Here is a 19,155-nt window from a genome sequence, read left to right as displayed (position 1 = left end):
GCGTTCAATCTATGGACTGAAGCAAGCATCAAGAAGTTGGAACCGACGCTTTGATAAGGTGATCAAAGACTTCGGGTTTATACAGTGTCATGGAGAGGCCTGTATTTACAAGAAAATGAGTGGGAGCTCTGTAGCATTCCTGATATTATATGTAGATGACATATTATTGATTGGGAATGATATAGAACTATTAAGCAGTGTAAAAGGTTATTTGAATAATAGTTTTTCAATGAAAGACCTTAGTGAAGCATCGTATATATTAGGCATCAAGATTTATAGAGATAGATCAAGACGCCTAATAGGGCTATCACAGAGTACATACCGGACAAGATTCTAAAGAAGTTTAGAATGGACGAAAGTAAGAAAGGGTTTTTACCTATGTTACCGAGGCAAGGTCTTGAGTAAGACTCAAGGACCGGCTACGGCAGAAGAAAGAGAAAGGATGAGTAATATCCCCTATGCCTCGGCGATAGGATCTATCATGTATGCCATGCTATGTACTAGACCGGATATAGCACATGCTCGTTAGTTTGACTAGCAGATATCAAAGTGATCCGAGGAATGGAACACTCGGACAGTGATCAAGAATATCCTGAAGTACTTGAAAAGAACTAAGGATATGTTTCTTTGTTATGGAGGTGACCAAGAGCTCGTTGTAAGCGGTTACACCGATGCAAGTTGGAACACCGATCTCGATGACTCTAAGTCACGGTCCGGGTACGTGTTTATATTGAATGGTGCTGCAGATAAGCTGGGCAAGCTCGAAGCGAGTGCACGGTGGCGAAGTCTTCAACAGAATCAGAGTACATAGCGGCTTCAGAGGCTTCATCGGAAGCGGTATGGATGAAGAGGTTCATTGTAGAGCTCGGTGTGGTTCCTAGTGCATTGGACCCACTATTCATCTACTGTGATAACATGGGTGCCATCGCCAATGCACAAGAACCAAGATCACACAAGAGGCTGAAGCATATCAAGCTGCGTTACCACTCGATTCGCGAGTACATCGAAGATGGAGAAGTAAAGATTTGCAAAGTACACACTGATCTGAATGTGGCAGATCCGTTGACTAAAGCTCTCCCTAGGGCAAAGCATGACCAACACCAAAATGCCATGGGTGTTAGGTACATTACAATGTAATCTAGATTATTGACTCTAGTGCAAGTGGGAGACTGTTGGAGATATGCCCAAGAGGCAATAATAAAAGTGGTTATTATATATCTTTATGTTTATGATAAATGTTTATATACCATGCTATAATTGTATTAACTGAAACATTAGTACATGTGTGATATGTAAACAACAAAGAGTCCCTAGTATGCCTCTTAACTAGCTTGTTGATTAATGGATGATTAGTTACATAATCATGAACATTGGATGTTATTAATAGCAAGGTTATATCATTGTATGAATGATGTAATGGACACACCCAATTAAGCGTAGCATAAGATCACGTCATTAAGTTATTTGCTATAAGCTTTCGATACATAGTTACCTAGTCCTTATGACCATGAGATCATATAAATCACTTATCACCGGAAAGGTACTTTGATTACATCAAACGCCACTTGCGTAAATGGGTGGTTATAAAGGTGGGATTAAGTATCCGGAAAGTATGAGTTGAGGCATATGGATCAACGAGTGGGATTTGTTCATCCCGATGACGGATAGATATACTCTTGGTCCTCTCGGTGGAATGTCGTCTAATGTCTTGCAAGCATATGAATAAGTTCATAAGAGACCACATACCACGGTACGAGTAAAGAGTACTTGTCAGGAGACGAGGTTGAACAAGGTATAGAGTGATACCGATGATCAAACCTCTGACAAGTAAAATATCGCGTTACAAAGGGAATTGGTATCGTATGTGAATGGTTCATTCGATCACTGAAGTCATCATTGAATATGTGGGAGCCAATATGGATCTCCAGATCCCGCTATTGGTTATTGGTCGGAGAGAGTACTAAACCATGTCCGCATAGTTCGCGAACCGTAGGGTGACACACTTAAGGTTTGATGTTGAAATGGTAGAACTTGAATATGGAATGGAGTTCGAAGTTTTGTTCGAAGTCCCGGATGGGATCCTAGACATCACGAGGAGTTCCAGAATGGTCCGGAGAATAAGATTCATATATAGGAAGCCATTTTATAAGATTTAAAATGATCCGGAAGATTCTAGAGAAGGTTCTAGAAGGTTCTAGAAAAGTTCGGAAGAAATCACTAAGGAAGGAGGAGTCCCGGAGGGACTCCACCTCCCCATGGCCGGCCAACCCTAGAGGGGGGAGTCCACCTTGGACTCCACCAAGGTGGCCGGCCACCCCCCCCCCCCACATGGAAGGGGGAATCCCACCCCAAGTGGGATTCCCACCTTGGGTAGGTTTCTCTACTACATGGAAGGTTTTGGGTTGGGGTCTTATTCGAAGACTTGTAGTCCAACACTTGGGGCTTCCACCTATATAATGAGGGGCAAGGGGAGGGGGCCGGCCACCCCAAGACCACAAGGTGGCCGCACCCCCCTAGTGGCCGGCGCCCCCCTCCCAAACCCTAGCCGCCCCCTCTCTCCTCCAACACCCCCGCACGCTTAGCGAAGCTCCGTCGGAGTTCTCCACCACCACCGCCACCACGCCGTCGTGCTGTCGGATTCAAGAGGAGCTACTACTTCCGCTGCCCGCTGGAACGGGGAGGTGGACGTCGACTTCATCAACACCGAACGTGTGACCGAGTACGGAGGTGCTGCCCGATCGTGGCACCGTGATCAAGATCTTCTACGCGCTTTTGCAAGCGGCAAGTGAACGTCTACCGCAGCAACAAGAGCCTCATCTTGTAGGCTTTGGAAATCTTCAAGGGTGAGTCTCGATCATCCCCTCGTTGCTACCGTCTTCTAGATTGCATCTTGGCTTGGATTGCATGTTCGCGGTAGGAAAATTTTTGTTTTCTATGCAACGAATCCCTACAGCTAGGTGATTCAGTTGGCTACCAAGACTTGTCTCATCTGGTTAGCTGGGATATGCTATGTGTTCTTGCTTGTTTAGGCATATCTATCACTTACTGGATTTACTGGTTCTTGCTTGGCCTCTTCTTTGCCAGCATCACTTGGTCTATACCAAGTGATGAATAATCCCTACGGAGCATCTGCTCCATGCTAAATGGTTCTCTTTATAAATGATTTGGTCTTTAATTTTATTTATACTTGCCGATGATTAGAATATTGGTCACTTGTGCACTCTGGGGTGGGGCCAGTGAGGCTGGTGTGATGGCACAGATATCAATCTCTTGTGCATCCTACCTGGCCTCGCTGACCCCATCCCTGAATGTTAATATTTGTTTGGACCAACAAAGTATGAGGCATATGCTATCTAGTTGATACCACTTGGCTCTTTCTTCCTTTTTAGTGCCGATGATTAGAATGTTTGGTCACTCGTACACTCGGGGGTGGAGCAAGTGAGCCTGGTGTGATGGCACAAATATCAATCTCTTGTGCATCCTACCTGGCCTCACTTACTCCATCCCTGAATGTTAATATTTGTTTGGACCAACAAAGTATGAGGCATATGCTATCTAGTTGATACCACTTGGCTCTTTCTTCCTTTTTTAGTGTCGGTGATTAGAATGTTCGGTCAACTGTACACTCCGGGGTGACGCCAGTGAGCCTGGTGTGATGGCACAAATATCAATCTCTTGTGCATCCTACCTGGCCTCACTGGCGCCATCCTGGAATGTTCATATTTGTTTCGACCAACAATGTATGAGGCCCTCATCATTCCATTTGCTTTGGTTTTTCAGAATGGCGATGATTAGAATGTTTGGTCACCTATACACTTGGGGGAGGGGCCAGTGAACCTGATGCGATGACACAAATATCAATCTCTTGTGCATCCTACTTGGTTTCGCTTACCCCTTCTCTAAATGTTAATATTTGTTCCGACCAACAAAATATGAGGCATTCCATTTAGTTCATACTAGCTTCTTGTCTCTTATTTGAGTTGGCACTTCTTAATTGCATTGGCCTTTCTTCCATTTTAGTGCCGATGATTAGAATGTTCGGTCAACTGTACACTCCGGGGTGACGCCAGCGAGCCTGGTGTGATGGCACAAATATCAATCTCTTGTGCATCCTACCTGGCCTCACTGACGCCATCCCGGAATGTTCATATTTGTGTTGACCAACAATGTATGAGGCATTTATTCCATTTTGTCTTGTGCATCGGATTTGTTGGCCTTTCTTCTATTTTAGTGCCGATGATTAAATTGTTTGGTCACCGTACACTTGGGGGTGGCGTTAGTGAGCCTGGTAAGATAGCACAAATATCAATCTCTTGTGCATCGGACTTGGTTTCACTAACGCCATCCCTAAATGTTAATATTTGTGTTGACCAACAATGTATGAGGCATTTATTCCATTTCTCTTGTGCATCGGACTTGGACTTGGTCTCACTTTCTTCTATTTTAATCAGAGAAGGAACCGGATGAAGTCCCTGATGCAAGCGAGCCTGACGGGTGGAGAGGAGGGAGCAAAGGAGGAACCGGATGAAGACCGCTTTGTATCTCGAAATGGTGAAATTTCTAGGAATTAAGAGTTGTATGTAAAACATTTGACACTTGTTATCTCGATCGGGCTCTAATTAATGTGATGATGATGTCTATGTTATCTGTGCAATGTACATGCTATTTATATTATATCTGCAACTGTATATAATCTGTATAATATATGTATACTTTTGTGTATAACCTGTATGTGTATGGCAGAGAGCTCAAAATCTTGTATAATATGAGCAATTTCGGTGGCGCACTGAAACGAACTTCTGTGGCGCATCTTTTTCTGTGGCGCACCGAAATACTGGTGCGCCACAGAAATCTTAATTCTGTGGCGCATGAGAAGGTGCGCCACAGAAACCTTATTTTTGTGGCGAAGTTTCTGTGGCACACCTCCCATGCGCCACAGAATCATTTTTTGGTGCGCCACAGATGAGGCTTTCCCTAGTAGTGTAAGAACTACAGCTACGGCCGGGCCGGCGTTCTTGTCTTGATTTATCTGAGAGGCTTGCACGACAATCGTCCCTTCTTCTTTTAGCCGAGGTAAACTTGCAACATCTTTCTTCAGATACGGTTCTTTGGCTCACAGATGTATTACCCGCAAAAAAAAGATGTAAATACACATACTCCGTATATGAAGTAAAATATATTTTAAATTCATTTGAAAATGTTTAAAGAATTTGTTAAAATTTCACAGTCTGCATCCGACATCTTATGCTAGCTCAAAAAAGTTTTGCAAGAACAAATATTTTGTGCGGCCTGTGTAAAGAAGACAAGAAGAGATGTCACGTGAAAGACTATTTTGAAGCACAGGAAAATTTCATTTTTGCACATGTCCCAAAAAAAATTAATAAAATCTCAAACTTCGTATGTGAGCACAGAATATCCCACAGTTTTTTTCCAGACAATCTCAAATTTGCACGACAATGTTTTTTCCTTTGCGAAAAGTCACAATATATTATCCGAAACCAGACCTTACAAGAAAATTCTTACAAGCAAAAAAAAAAAAAAGAGAGAGGGTAAGTCCTTGAAGACACCATCCTTCTACACCGCTCGACGTCCACGCTTTCGAAAGTTCATCGCCCGGAAGAAGCTAGTACTAAGAAGGGTCGGGATATAATCCCCCACACGGAGATGGGGGACTCCCAACTCGCAAGTTCCCCGATGAAGCCGTACTTGGCTAAGCCTCATCAGACGGAGGCGGAACTTGAGGATACTAATAATACGTTGCAACATCATCCCATCGATGAAATGCCATCGGCTGACACTGATCACGCCAAGCCTAATGCCAGACGAGCTACTCCAAACTCCAACCCGTCGACGCACCTTTGAGGAGAAACATCGATCTTGATGGGCTGAAGGACTTACGATGCCCCTAAACTACCAAAGACCAAAAAAAAAAAAACTCGAAGACCCTACGGAACCGGACATCCAATCCATGGTTCCCCACCCTCTGGCCGCCGTGGTGGGAAGAGAAAGCAGGGGAACCTACAGTGGCGACGCCGGCAGCCGAGGGACGGACCTAATCCTAATTGCCTCTCAAAAGAGCTTACCTAGCAAAACTTGCACGACAATCTTCAATGCTAGGTAGCTAAGAAATTGAGGCAAACTGCCAACATCTTCCTTCTTTTCTTCTCACACAAGCCAATCTTTCTGAATAACTTGTCTTACAAAACAACACGGAGTACAACGTCGTTCACATCTCCAAAGTTTCAAATTAAGCCCCAAGAAGAAAGAACTGTTCCTTGCTTGAGACGAGAGTGCACAAATCGATGATCTCTCGCCAACCTGCCGGCCCCACTGATCCGCTCGGACAACCGACCAAATCACCACCACAAACTCTCCCATCAACCTCCCACCATACGTCCATTTCGGCGGCCCCCAAAATAAATCAAATCAACAAATCAAACATACGCAGCACCGTATGTACAATACATACATACATACGGGGCAGTATGATTCTACATTGCTCATACGCGTATCTACAGCCTAATTCTACCACGCTCTCGCACGGTTTACACGTGCGTGCTCTACATGCGCCGATTGAACGGGACTTGCTTCACGCGCTTCGATGATCAGCTCTACTCCGGCGCCCGGCGCGGCGTGTTCCAGGCGCCCAGCGGCGACGGCGTGCCCTTCCACACGTGCGCCGGCGTCCGCCCCATCGTCGCCACCGCGTCCGGCGCGTCGGACACGCGCCACACCTTGACGGACCCGTCGAGGCTGCCGCTGTACACCACCCACCGCCGGTGCCCGTCCGCGTCGAGCGACTCCTCCTCGTCCATGGCCACGCACTTCACCGGGCCCGTGTGACCGGTGAGCACGGCGAGGCGGGAGTGTTCGGCGCCCTCGTCGCGGCGCCACACGCAGATGGTCCGGTCGGTGGACCCGCTCACCACCACGCGCCCGGCCACCGCCAGGGACAGCACGGCCATCCTGTGCCCACGCAGCGCGCCGCCGTTCCTCGGCGCGCTCTCCCTTGCGGCCCCGCGACGCCACTGCCAGTGCGTCACGGCCCCGTCCGACGAGGCGACGTACACGACACGCGCCTCCGCGGAAACCGCGACGGCGGTGACCGCGCTGTCGGCCTTGCGGAGGACCCGCTCCATGACGTGCCTGGTCGCGCCGTGCTTCCCGACCTCCCGCCGCCAGACCTTCACCGTGCCGTCAGCGGACCCCGTGAACACCAGCGCGTCGAACCCGGCCGCTGCGACCGTGTTCACCGCATCGTCGTGCGCGCGGACGGACTCGAGGCACCGCGAGTCGGCCACGCGCCACACCTTGAAGGTCCGGTCCCAGGACCCGGAGTAGATCAACCCGGCCTCCACATCTAAGCTCAGGCACGACACGGCGTCGAAGTGCCGGAGCCACAGCGAGCTCTGCTTCCGCCGGCCCGTATGCACGTAGTGCGACGGCCTGACGGAGCTCCGAATGAGCTCTCCGAGCCGAGGGAGCGAGCCGACGCGCTTGTGCACGGCAGGGTCATCGGCGGAGGCCCGCCAGACGCGCACCTTGCCGTCCTGGTGGCCGGTGTAGATCCTGCCGTCCCCGGCGACCAAGATCGCCTTGACGAGGCCGCTCCCGCACTTGAACCCGGCGAACTCGCGCTGATCCTTCCACACACGCACGTTCTTGGAGTCGGTGCCGGTGTAGAGCAGGTCCCCGGCCGCGGCCAGCGAGTACACGTGCCCGTCCGTCTTCACCAGCGACCCCAGCAGCCATGGCGGACCCGGCGCCGAGCCCCGGGAGGTTCACCCACGGCGACGGCATGTACGGCGACGGGGAGGCGGCGGTCGACGTGCCCGCGCTCCCGCCGGACATCGGCGATGGGAGAGACGAGCACACATCGCCGTCGTCTTCCTCGTCAGAGGACATCTTGGCCGCGGCCACCGCCGGGTCCGGCCGTATGAACTGCAGCAACTTCTTGTGATTCCTCATGGTTGGTTGATCACCAGCCAACAATCAAGAATTCTTGGAGTGATCGATGAGAACAGAACGAAGATGGAAGGGAGAAGGAAGCAAGGAACGATGGAGAGTGCCAGATTGTGGTGGTTTGGCGACGAAGATTTTCAGGTGATCGTGCTGCGGTGCGGCGGGGGCGGGGTATATATAGAAGCTTGCGACGGTTGTTGTGACAGGTGGACGGCTGAGCTTCGGCGACGATGGACGTTGCTTCTTCCTTTTCCAGGGAGCACGTGGCGACGCCGGAAGACGGCGCGGTACCATGATTTCCATTGCACAAGCACAAGTGAGTGGCACAGTGGTGATGGTGCGCCCCGGCCCGCAACCGCAAATCGCACTGACGCCGGCGCACCACACGATCGATTGTACGGCGCCAAAATGTCAACGTGAAGCTTGCATCGACGCAGTTCCCTGTGTAAAAATGCCAGGGTTCCATATGACCTCGCAAAGTCATGGTTGAATTGAATGTAGCCTCAAAATGCAAGTTATGTTTTCGTGGCAATGCGGAGCAGTGTAGTCCACAAGCATTCATTAATGTGCGAGGAATATCGTGTACTGCAAGAAAGTCAAAACCTGAGTAGGGTTAAGATCTAAATTATCTACACCGACGGTCTTAATAACGATCCTAATAGTTCTAGTGGGCAGCCGCGTGGTTTCGGACCGTAACGAGGCGCCCCATAAGAGCAAAAACAATAGCTTAGCCGGCAGCCGGCTATAACCGTTTGTCACATCATCTATAGTTAACTTATAGATAGTATGTACAATATTAAATTATAAGAGCAAGAATAATGGTGTAGCTAGCAGCCGGTTATACCAATTTTCCACATCATTTATAGTCAACTTATAGCTAGCATTTACAATAGTAAGCTATAAAAGTATAATACTTTTACAATATATGGCCCACCTTTTAGTCTCATATTGTGCCTAGGAGCACGTGCTAGAGCTAGCTATTAGATAAGAGCCCACTTCTCTTCTCTCTCCTAATCTCTCTCTTTGAACTAATCAAATTTATATTATTTTATCTCTTATAGCTAGCTGATTGTACCTTATTGTACTTTCTCTAAAAGTGTATTACTTTTACAATATATGGCCCACCTTTTAGTTTCACATAGTGCCTAGGAGTACGTGCTAGAGCTGGCTATTGCATAAGAGCACACTTTCATTCTCTCTCCTAATCTCTCTCCTCTAAAAGCAAACATATAATATTTTATTTTTATAGCCAACTGGTTGGACCGTATTGTACTTACTCTAAATAGCTAGCAACATTTCAAGCTCAATAGATACCCGACATGACAGTGTCTGCCCCTAGGGCCAGGCACGTCGCCGCTCCTCATCACGTAGGATTTCTTGGGTGAGACTGTCGTAGTAGCGAGAGAAGCGGTGGATTGTTGTCTTTAATGACAGTGGAGAAGATTAGTGGACGTGTCGGTTTCCCATGCAGACGTAGCGTGAGACGAGAAGCCGCTCCCTCGCTCCACGCAGCAACGACAGAGCTTCCTCGTCGTCTTTGATGTGCACAATATCCTCCTCTATTAAATCTGGTCCCCTCTTCGCCCCTCACAAAAAAAACCTAGCCCACCACCTCCATCTTCGTAGCGATGGTGCACAACCAAGAAGTCGGCGGCGGCGACAGCGACGGCGAGTACGGCGAGTTCATGCACCACCCCGGTGCCGCACAGAGCTCGCATGCTTGTGCCGCCGGATTACCAGCTGCCCCACTACCACATGTCCAACTGCGGCTTCGATGTTCCGCCGTTGTCGGAGGGGGTGGAGCTCCGGGACCTCATCACACAACGCCGGGTATTGTAGCTAACCCATACCGCCACATGTTATAGTACGCAGGTCGTTGACATAACATTTTTGAAAGTACCAATTTCCAAGTATTACATCCCTCGGAGTGGTGCAACATAAACTTTGCGGGTTCAAATATCAAACACTTATTATTATAAGTTAGAAGTGTACAAACTCTTTGATATCCTCATTGGTCCAGTGAGGATAACAATCTAGCTCAACTCCAACTCTGAAAATCTCACAAACTGTCAACACCCGGATTTTTAACTCCAGATGCCTATTATGCCATATATCGCAATCCCGGGAATATTGTTTTTGCGAGACATAATAGATTGATATCACAGAACATCATTCATTACAACTCATAATTGTCTTACAACAAAGGATCACATGATCCAGTCTTACAATAATAGTTGATCTAATGATCAATTACAAAACACACACAGCGGAAGAAACGTAGTAGCGGTCCATATGCTCCTGATACGTCTCCGACGTATCGATAATTTCTTATGTTCCATGCCACATTATTGATGATATCTACATGTTTTATGCATACTTTATGACATATTTATGCATTTTCCGGCACTAGCCTATTAACGAGATGCCGAAGAGCCAGTTGCTGTTTTCTGCTTGTTTTTGGTTTCAGAAATCCTAGTAAGGAAATATTCTCGGAATTGGACGAAATCAACGCCCAGGGGCCTATTTTCACACGAAGCTTCCAGAAGACCGAAGATGATACGAAGTGGGGCCACGAGCTGGCGACACACTAGGGCGGCGCGGCCCAAGCCCTGGCCGCGCCGGCCTAGCGTGTGGGGCCCTCGTGTGGCCCCCTGACCTATCTCCTCCGCCTACTTATAGCCTTCGTCGCGAAACCCCCGATGCCGAGAGCCACGATACGGAAAACCTTCCGGAGACGCCGCCGCCGCCAATCCCATCTCGGGGGATTCGGGAGATCGCCTCCGGCACCCTGCCGGAGAGGGAATCATCTCCCGGAGGACTCTTCACCGCCATGGTCACCTCCGGAGTGATGAGTGAGTAGTTCACCCCTGGACTATGGGTCCATAGCGGTAGCTAGATGGTCGTCTTCTCCTAATTGTGCTTCATTGTTGGATCTTGTGAGCTGCCTAACATGATCAAGATCATCTATCTGTAATACTATATGTTGTGTTTATTGGGATCCGATGGATAGAGAATACTATGTTATGTTGATTATCAATCTATTACCTATGTGTTGTTTATGATCTTGCATGCTCTCCGTTATTAGTAGAGGCTCTGGCCAAGTTTTTACTCTTAACTCCAAGAGGGAGTATTTATGCTCGATAGTGGGTTCATGCCTCCATTAAATCTGAGACAGTGACAGAAAGTTCGAAGGTTGTGGATGTGCTGTTGCCACTAGGGGATAAAATATCGATGCTATGTCCGAGGATGTAGTTATTGATTACATTACGCACCATACTTAATGCAATTGTCTGTTGTTTGCAACTTAATACTGGAAGGGGTTCGGATGATAACCTGAAGGTGGACTTTTTAGGCATAGATGCATGCTGGGATAGCGGTCTATGTACTTTGTCGTAATGCCCAATTAAATCTCACAATACTCATCATATCATGTATGTGCATTGTCATGCCCTCTCTATTTGTCAATTGCCCAACTGTAATTTGTTCACCCAACATGCTATTTATCTTATGGGAGAGACACCTCTAGTGAACTGTGGACCCCAGTCCATTCTTTTAATCGAATACAATCTACTGCAATACTTGTTCTACTGTTTTCTGCAAACAATCATCATCCACACTATACATCTAATCCTTTGTTACAGCAAGCCGGTGAGATTGACAACCTCACTGTTTCGTTGGGGCAAAGTACTTTGGTTGTGTTGTGCAGGTTCCACGTTGGCGCCGAAATCCCTGGTGTTGCGCCGCACTACATCTCGCCGCCATCAACCTTCAACGTGCTTCTTGGCTCCTACTGGTTCGATAAACCTTGGTTTCTTACTGAGGGAAAACTTGCCGCTGTACGCATCACACCTTCCTCTTGGGGTTCCCAACGGACGCGTGCTGTACGCGTATCAAGCAGATTTTCTGGCGCCGTTGCCGGGGAGATCAAGACACGCTGCAAGGGGAGTCTCCACATTCCAATCTCTTTACTTTGTTTTTGTCTTGCTTTATTTTATTTACTACTTTGTTTGCTGCACTAAATCAAAATACAAAAAAATTAGTTGCTAGTTTTACTTTATTTGCTATCTTGTTTGCTATATCAAAAACACAAAAAAATAGTTACTTGCATTTTACTTTTGTTACCATGTCTAGTTCTGCACCTGTTACTTCTTCACCGGAGGAATTAGTCTTCACTTTTAAACAAGGGGATGAGGAGAGTTTTAAAGATGCTTGGTCCAGAATTTTTGATTCTTATCATAAAGCTGAACCTCAAATGACTCTAAGTTTGCTTCTTAGTAACTTTTATTTTGGTCTTATGATTCGCTATAGATATGCTTTGGATGCTTTAGTGGGAGGAGATTTCCTTCATTGCAATGGAGATCAAGCTTTTAATGCCATAAAGAAGTTGGTTGCATCACATGATTCAGCTAATAACTTTGATTCAACCCTTATTAGCATTTATAATAGATTAAACACTCTTGAGACAAGTGCATCTCGCTTGAACGAAAATTATAGATATGTTCGTAACCGTCTTGATCAAGTTTTAGTGAACTCTGAACCTTCATTATGGGATCCTACTATTAAAGTTGTTATCGGTGATCAAACTCTTCATGCCAATTGTGATATTATGTCTGAATTTTGCCTTATGCCTAAGAGTATTCATGAATCTTTGGCACTTTGGGGATTCGTTGAAGGGGGAGAAGGAATAACTCTTATTGATAACTCTATTATAATTCCTAAGGGAATAGCTGCGGGTGTGCATACAACCATTCTTGGAAGAACAATATCCATTGATTATCTTGTTATTGAATGTGCAGGAACAGGACAAATCACACTCGGAAGATCCCTGCTGAAACTATTGGGAGCAGTCATAGATGTGGGGGAAGGCACCCTAAAATACACCTCTACACCGGGGGTAGACATGTATTCCCTAAATCAAAGAGTAAGAAAAAGAACAAGAAAGGTAGGTGCAAAACCCAAGGTAATGTTGGTGCACCATCTCTTGATAATACTTGATTTACACTTTCTGCGCCTAGCTGAAAGGCGTTAAAGAAAAGCGCTTATGGGAGACAACCCATGTTTTTACTACTGCACTTTTATTTTATATTTGAGTCTTGGAAGTTGTTACTACTGTAGCAACCTCTCCTTATCTTAGTTTTCTGCATTGTTGTGCCAAGTAAAGTCTTTGATAGTAAGGTTCATACTAGATTTGGATTACTGCGCAGAAACAGATTTCTTTGCTGTAACGAATCTGGGCCTAATTCTCTGTAGGTAACTCAGAAAATTATGCCAATTTACATGAGTGATCCTCAGATATGTACGCAACTTTCATTCAATTTGAGAATTTTCATTTGAGCAAGTCTGGTGCCTCTTAGAAATTCGTCTTTACGGACTGTTCTGTTTTGACAGATTCTGCCTTTTATTTCGCATTGCCTGTTTTGCTATGCTTGATGGATATTTCGATTCCATTAACTTTCAGTAGCTTTGTGCAATGTCTAGAAGTGTTAAGAATGATTGTGTCACCTCTGAACATGTAAATTTTAATTGTGCACTAACCCTCTAATGAGTTGTTTTGAGTTTGGTGTGGAGGAACTTTTCAAGGATCAAGAGAGGGAGATGATACAATATGATCAAGGAGAGTGAAAGCTCTAATCTTGGGGATGCCCCGGTGGTTTACCCCTGCATATATCAAGAAGACTCAAGCGTCTAAGCTTGGGGATGCCCAAGGCATCCCCTTCTTCATCGACAACATTATCGGAGTTCCTCTAGTGAAACTATATTTTTATTCCATCACATCTTATGTACTTTGCTTGGAGCGTCGGTTTGTTTTTGTTTTTGTTTTGTTTGAATAAAATGGATCCTAGCATTCATTGTGTGGGAGAGAGACACGCTCCGCTGTTGCATATGGACAAATATGTCCTTAGGCTTTACTCATAGTATTCATGGCGAAAGTTTCTTCTTCGTTAAATTGTTATATGGTTCGAAACGGAAAATGCTACATGTAGTAATTGGTAAAATGTCTTGGATAATTTGATACTTGGCAATTGTTGTGCTCATGTTTAAGCTCTTGCATCATATACTTTGCACCTATTAATAAATAAATACATAGAGCTTGCTAAAATTTGGTTTGCATAATTGGTCTCTCTAAGGTCTAGATAATTTCTAGTAAAGAGTTTGAACAACAAGGAAGACGGTGTAGAGCCTTATAATGTTTACAATATGTCTTTTATGTGAGTTTTGCTGCACCGGTTCATCCTTGTGTTTGTTTCAAATAGCCTTGCTAGCCTAAACCTTGTATCGAGAGGGAATACTTCTCATGCATCCAAAATCCTTGAGCCAACCACTATGCCATTTGTGTCCACCATACCTACCTACTACATGGTATTTCTCCGCCATTCCAAAGTAAATTGCTTGAGTGCTACCTTTAAATTTCTATCCTCTACCTTTGCAATATATAGCTCATGGGACAAATAGCCTAAAAACTATTGTGGTATTGAATATGTACTTATGCACTTTATATCTTATTAAGTTGCTTGTTGTGCGATAACCATGTTCTGGGGACGCCATCAACTACTCTTTGTTGAATATCATGTGAGTTGCTATGCATGTCCGTCTTGTACGAAGTAAGGGAGATTTACCACTAGAATGGTTAGAGCATGCATAATGTCAGAGAAGAACATTGGGCCGCTAACTAAAGCCATGATCCATGGTGGAAGTTTCAGTTTTGGACAAATATCCTCAATCTCATATGAGAAAATTAATTGTTGATTGAATGCTTATGCATAAAAGAGGAGTCCATTATCTGTTGTCTATGTTGTCCCGGTATGGATGTCTAAGTTGAGAATAATCAATAGCGAGAAATCCAATGCGAGCTTTCTCCTTAGACCTTTGTACGGGCGGCATAGAGGTACCCCTTTGTGACACTTGGTTAAAACATATGCATTGCGATGATAATCCAGGTAATCCGAGCTAATTAGGACAAGGTGCGGGCACTATTAGTATACTATGCATGAGGCTTGCAACTTGTAGGATATAATTTACATGACACATATGCTTTATTACTACCGTTGACAAAATTGTTTCTTGTTTTCAAAATCAAAGCTCTAGCACAAATATAGCAATCAATGCTTCCCTCTGCGAAGGGCCTTTCTTTTACTTTTATTGTTGAGTCAGTTCACCTATTTTCCTCCCATCTCAAGAAGCAAACACTTGTGTGAACTATGCATTGATTCCTACATACTTGCATATTGCACTTGTTGTATTACTTTACATTGACAACTATCCATGAGATATACATGTTACAAGTTGAAAGCAACCGCTGAAACTTAATCTTCCTTTGTGTTGCTTCAATACCTTTACTTTGAATTATTGCTTTATGAGTTAACTCTTATGCAAGACTTATTGATGCTTGTCTTGAAGTACTATTCATGAAAAGTCTTTGCTTTATGATTCATTTGTTTAGTCATTGCATTACCATTGTTTTGATCGCTGCATTCATTACATATGCTTACAATAGTATGATCAAGGTTATGATGGCATGTCACTCCAGAAATTATCTTTGTTATCATTTACCTGCTCGGGACGAGCGAGAAACTAAGCTTGGGGATGCTGATACGTCTCCAACGTATCGATAATTTCTTATGTTCCATGCCACTTTATTGATGATACCTACATGTTTTATGCATACTTTATATCATATTTATGCATTTTCCGGCACTAACCTATTAACGAGATGCCGAAGAGCGAGTTGTTGTTTTTCTGCTGTTTTTGGTTTCAGAAATCCTAGTAAGGAAATATTCTCGGAATTGGACGAAATCAACGCCCAGGGGCCTATTTTCACACGAAGCTTCCAGAAGACCGAAGATGATACGAAGTGGGGCCACGAGCTGGCGACACACTAGGGCGGCGCGGCCCAAGCCCTGGCTGCGCCGGCCTAGCGTGTGGGGCCCTCGTGTGGCCCCTGACCTATCTCCTCCGCCTACTTATAGCCTTCGTCGCAAAACCCCCAGTACCGAGAGCCACGATACGGAAAACCTTCCAGAGATGCCGCCGCCGCCAATCCCATCTCGGGGGATTCAGGAGATCGCCTCCGGCACCCTGCCGGAGAGGGGAATCATCTCCCGGGAGGACTCTTCACCGCCATGGTCGCCTCCGGAGTGATGAGTGAGTAGTTCACCCCTGGACTATGGGTCCATAGCGGTAGCTAGATGGTCGTCTTCTCCTAATTGTGCTTCATTGTTGGATCTTGTGAGCTGCCTAACATGATCAAGATCATCTATCTGTAATACTATATGTTGTGTTTGTTGGGATTCGATGGATAGAGAATACTATGTTATGTTGATTATCAATCTATTACCTATGTGTTGTTTATGATCTTGCATGCTCTCTGTTATTAGTAGAGGCTCTGGCCAAGTTTTTACTCTTAACTCCCAGAGGGAGTATTTATGCTCGATAGTGGGTTCATGCCTCCATTAAATGCGGGACGATGACGGAAAGTTCTAAGGTTGTGGATGTCTTGTTACCACTAGGGATAAAACATCGATGCTATGTCCGAGGATGTAGTAATTGATTACATTACGCACCATACTTAATGCAATTGTACGTTGTTTGCAACATAATACTTGGAAGGGGTTCGGATGATAACTCGAAGGTGGACTTTTTAGGCATAGATGCATGATGGATAGCGGTCTATGTACTTTGTCGTAATGCCCAATTAAATCTCACAATACTCATCATATCATGTATGTGCATTGTCATGCCCTCTCTATTTGTCAATTGCCCAACTATAATTTGTTCACCCAACATGCTATTTATCTTATGGGAGAGACACCTCTAGTGAGCTGTGGACCCCGGTCCATTCTTTTAATCGAATACAATCTATTGCAATACTTGTTCTACTGTTTTCTCGCAAACAATCATCATCCACACTATACATCTAATCCTTTGTTACAGACAAGCCGGTGAGATTGACAACCTCACTCGTTTCGTTGGGGCAAAGTACTTTGGTTGTGTTGTGCGGGTTCCACGTTGGCGCCGGAATCCCTGGTGTTGCGCCGCACTACATCTCGCCGCCATCAACCTTCAACGTGCTTCTTGGCTCCTACTGGTTCGATAAACCTTGGTTTCTTACTGAGGGAAAACTTGCCGCTGTACGCATCACACCTTCCTCTTGGGGCTCCCAACGAACGCGTGCTGTACGCGTATCAGCTCCACAAGCAACTTTTGACGTCAAGAGTAGTCCTAGTTATCGTAGACGTCCTGCTGTCCATCATCCTGGTACTGGGGCTCATCTTCATAGTCTGGCCATTTGAATAGCCAGGAACACAGCCATGAGTACTTTAAAGTACTCGCAAACTAATACTAATGTAAGCACTATCAACTATATCAATGGAATTCTAAGCTCTAGGTTCATTTGCATAAAGCCAGTTTTATTTCATAAGCATTTAGTAACCAAAGACTCTTCATTTGCCTAACTTAACTCAAGTGGAAACATTAGTGTCATTCCCACAACTCTGTTGTGATTCAAGTCAAAGTCACCTTTCAAGTTCAATTCACAAGTCACCCATCACATGTCACCTTTTTGGAAAAGTTCCGATGACCGAACAGTATGACCTTTTCAACTGTCCATGACCGCGGACGCGGCTATTCGAATAGGTTTACACTCTGCAGAGGTTGCACACTTGTGCCACAACATTTGATTACATCCGTCGAGATAACCCCGAATAACCATAACTCGGTATGCGGATCATCAACCATTAAACTTTCACTTACACATCCTAGTATAGGCACCTCCCCCATGAGTTTGGCCTCCCGGTGATAACCAACTGCTATCCCGGGAATCGCACGGAGGCTTGGGTAGGACATTCAATTCTTTTTACGTCATTTCACTTTCAACGGAGGCAGCCTCGGCATAACCTCTATGACGCTTGTTCAGAGGGAACCCATACTAAGACACATAAATTTCCAGCTAAAGCCTTACCAATAATCAGGTATTGTGGGGGTACTCAAGAATTGGAAAGGTATCGCATCCGAACCCAATCATCAGTTTTTATCAAAATCACCATGTCATTCAAGTCACATTCACCTTCAAAATCTTTCAATAGAATGACTCATCATTCCAAGGTTTTCAAAGTCAAGAATTTCACAAGTTCCCATCTAGAGTAGCCAATTTTAGTTTTAGCACTAGCAACTAGTCATGAGGGGTGCTAACTAGCTTGTAGCTTTCTAGGCTAACTTTGATGTTCTTGTACTACTCCATATCTAGACTCAAGTTAACTATAAAAGTAAACCTTGATAATCAAAGTAAAAGCTTTGTAAGATAAAAACTGGGACTTAGAAAGTAAAACACAAGTAGTATGGTATGAGTGCCTTGCTCAAGTTGAGCTTGCACTAGGGTAACTTGCAAGAGTATAGCTTGCCTTGATTGGTACAGTGATCAAAGCTTTCTTCTTTCTCTTGGTAGAATACCTCCTCCTCCTGGTAGTCCTTAGTGCTAGCGTCTATAAAGCGAAAACGAGGTATATACAATCACCACACAAAGCTTAAGTGCTAGACTTAACCCATAAATGGTTCACACAAGCTAACATATCATCACAACATTAATCACAAGGGGGTTGGCTTTGTTTTTCTTTTAAGAAAACTTGTAAGAAGAAGAATTTCCTCTCATTGAAATCTTATTAAGATTTAATCTCCTCAAATAGTAAATGTGGGATTATGTTGACCAAGGTCAACACTTCACACTTATCATTTGAGAAAAATGATTTAAATGAGGTACTATACCTCATGCAATTTAAATCCTACTTTGATTTAACATCCTCAAGTAAGCAATGATGAGACGTCGCAACTAAGGTCATCACCTTACTTCACATTACTTGGGAAGATGATTTAAATGAGATGCTACATCTCATAGATTTCAAATTCAAAAATTTGAAATGATTTAAATGAGCTAGAAATGACTATATAGCCATTATTTGAATCTAGCTCATGATCATAAGAAGCAACCATGCCATATTTTTACATAATCAATTATACAATATTAAATGTGATGAGAGTTTGAATCAACTCAAAATCACTTATGGATGGGTTTTAATAATTGTTGGAATTTAAAAAAGGCACAACCTTGTTATTTTTACTACATGAGTTCTACAATGCATCTAGGTTTGAGACCAGTGTAGTTTGATAGATAATTTCATAGGCTTTCCAACAACATAAAAT

At 44.8% G+C, this 19,155-nt stretch overlaps 1 pseudogene; it reads right to left on the bottom strand.

Annotated features, from left to right (window-relative positions):
* Positions 1-6,611: 6,611 nt before the first annotated feature.
* Positions 6,612-8,091, bottom strand: LOC124655414 (annotated as a pseudogene).
* Between the last annotated feature and the right edge of the window lie 11,064 nt (positions 8,092-19,155).

This window comes from Lolium rigidum, chromosome 5 (genome assembly GCF_022539505.1).
Source record: "Lolium rigidum isolate FL_2022 chromosome 5, APGP_CSIRO_Lrig_0.1, whole genome shotgun sequence".
NCBI lineage: Eukaryota > Viridiplantae > Streptophyta > Magnoliopsida > Poales > Poaceae > Lolium > Lolium rigidum.
The sequence above is the reverse complement of the archived record's forward strand: the minus strand, read 5'-3'. Positions and strand labels throughout refer to the sequence as shown.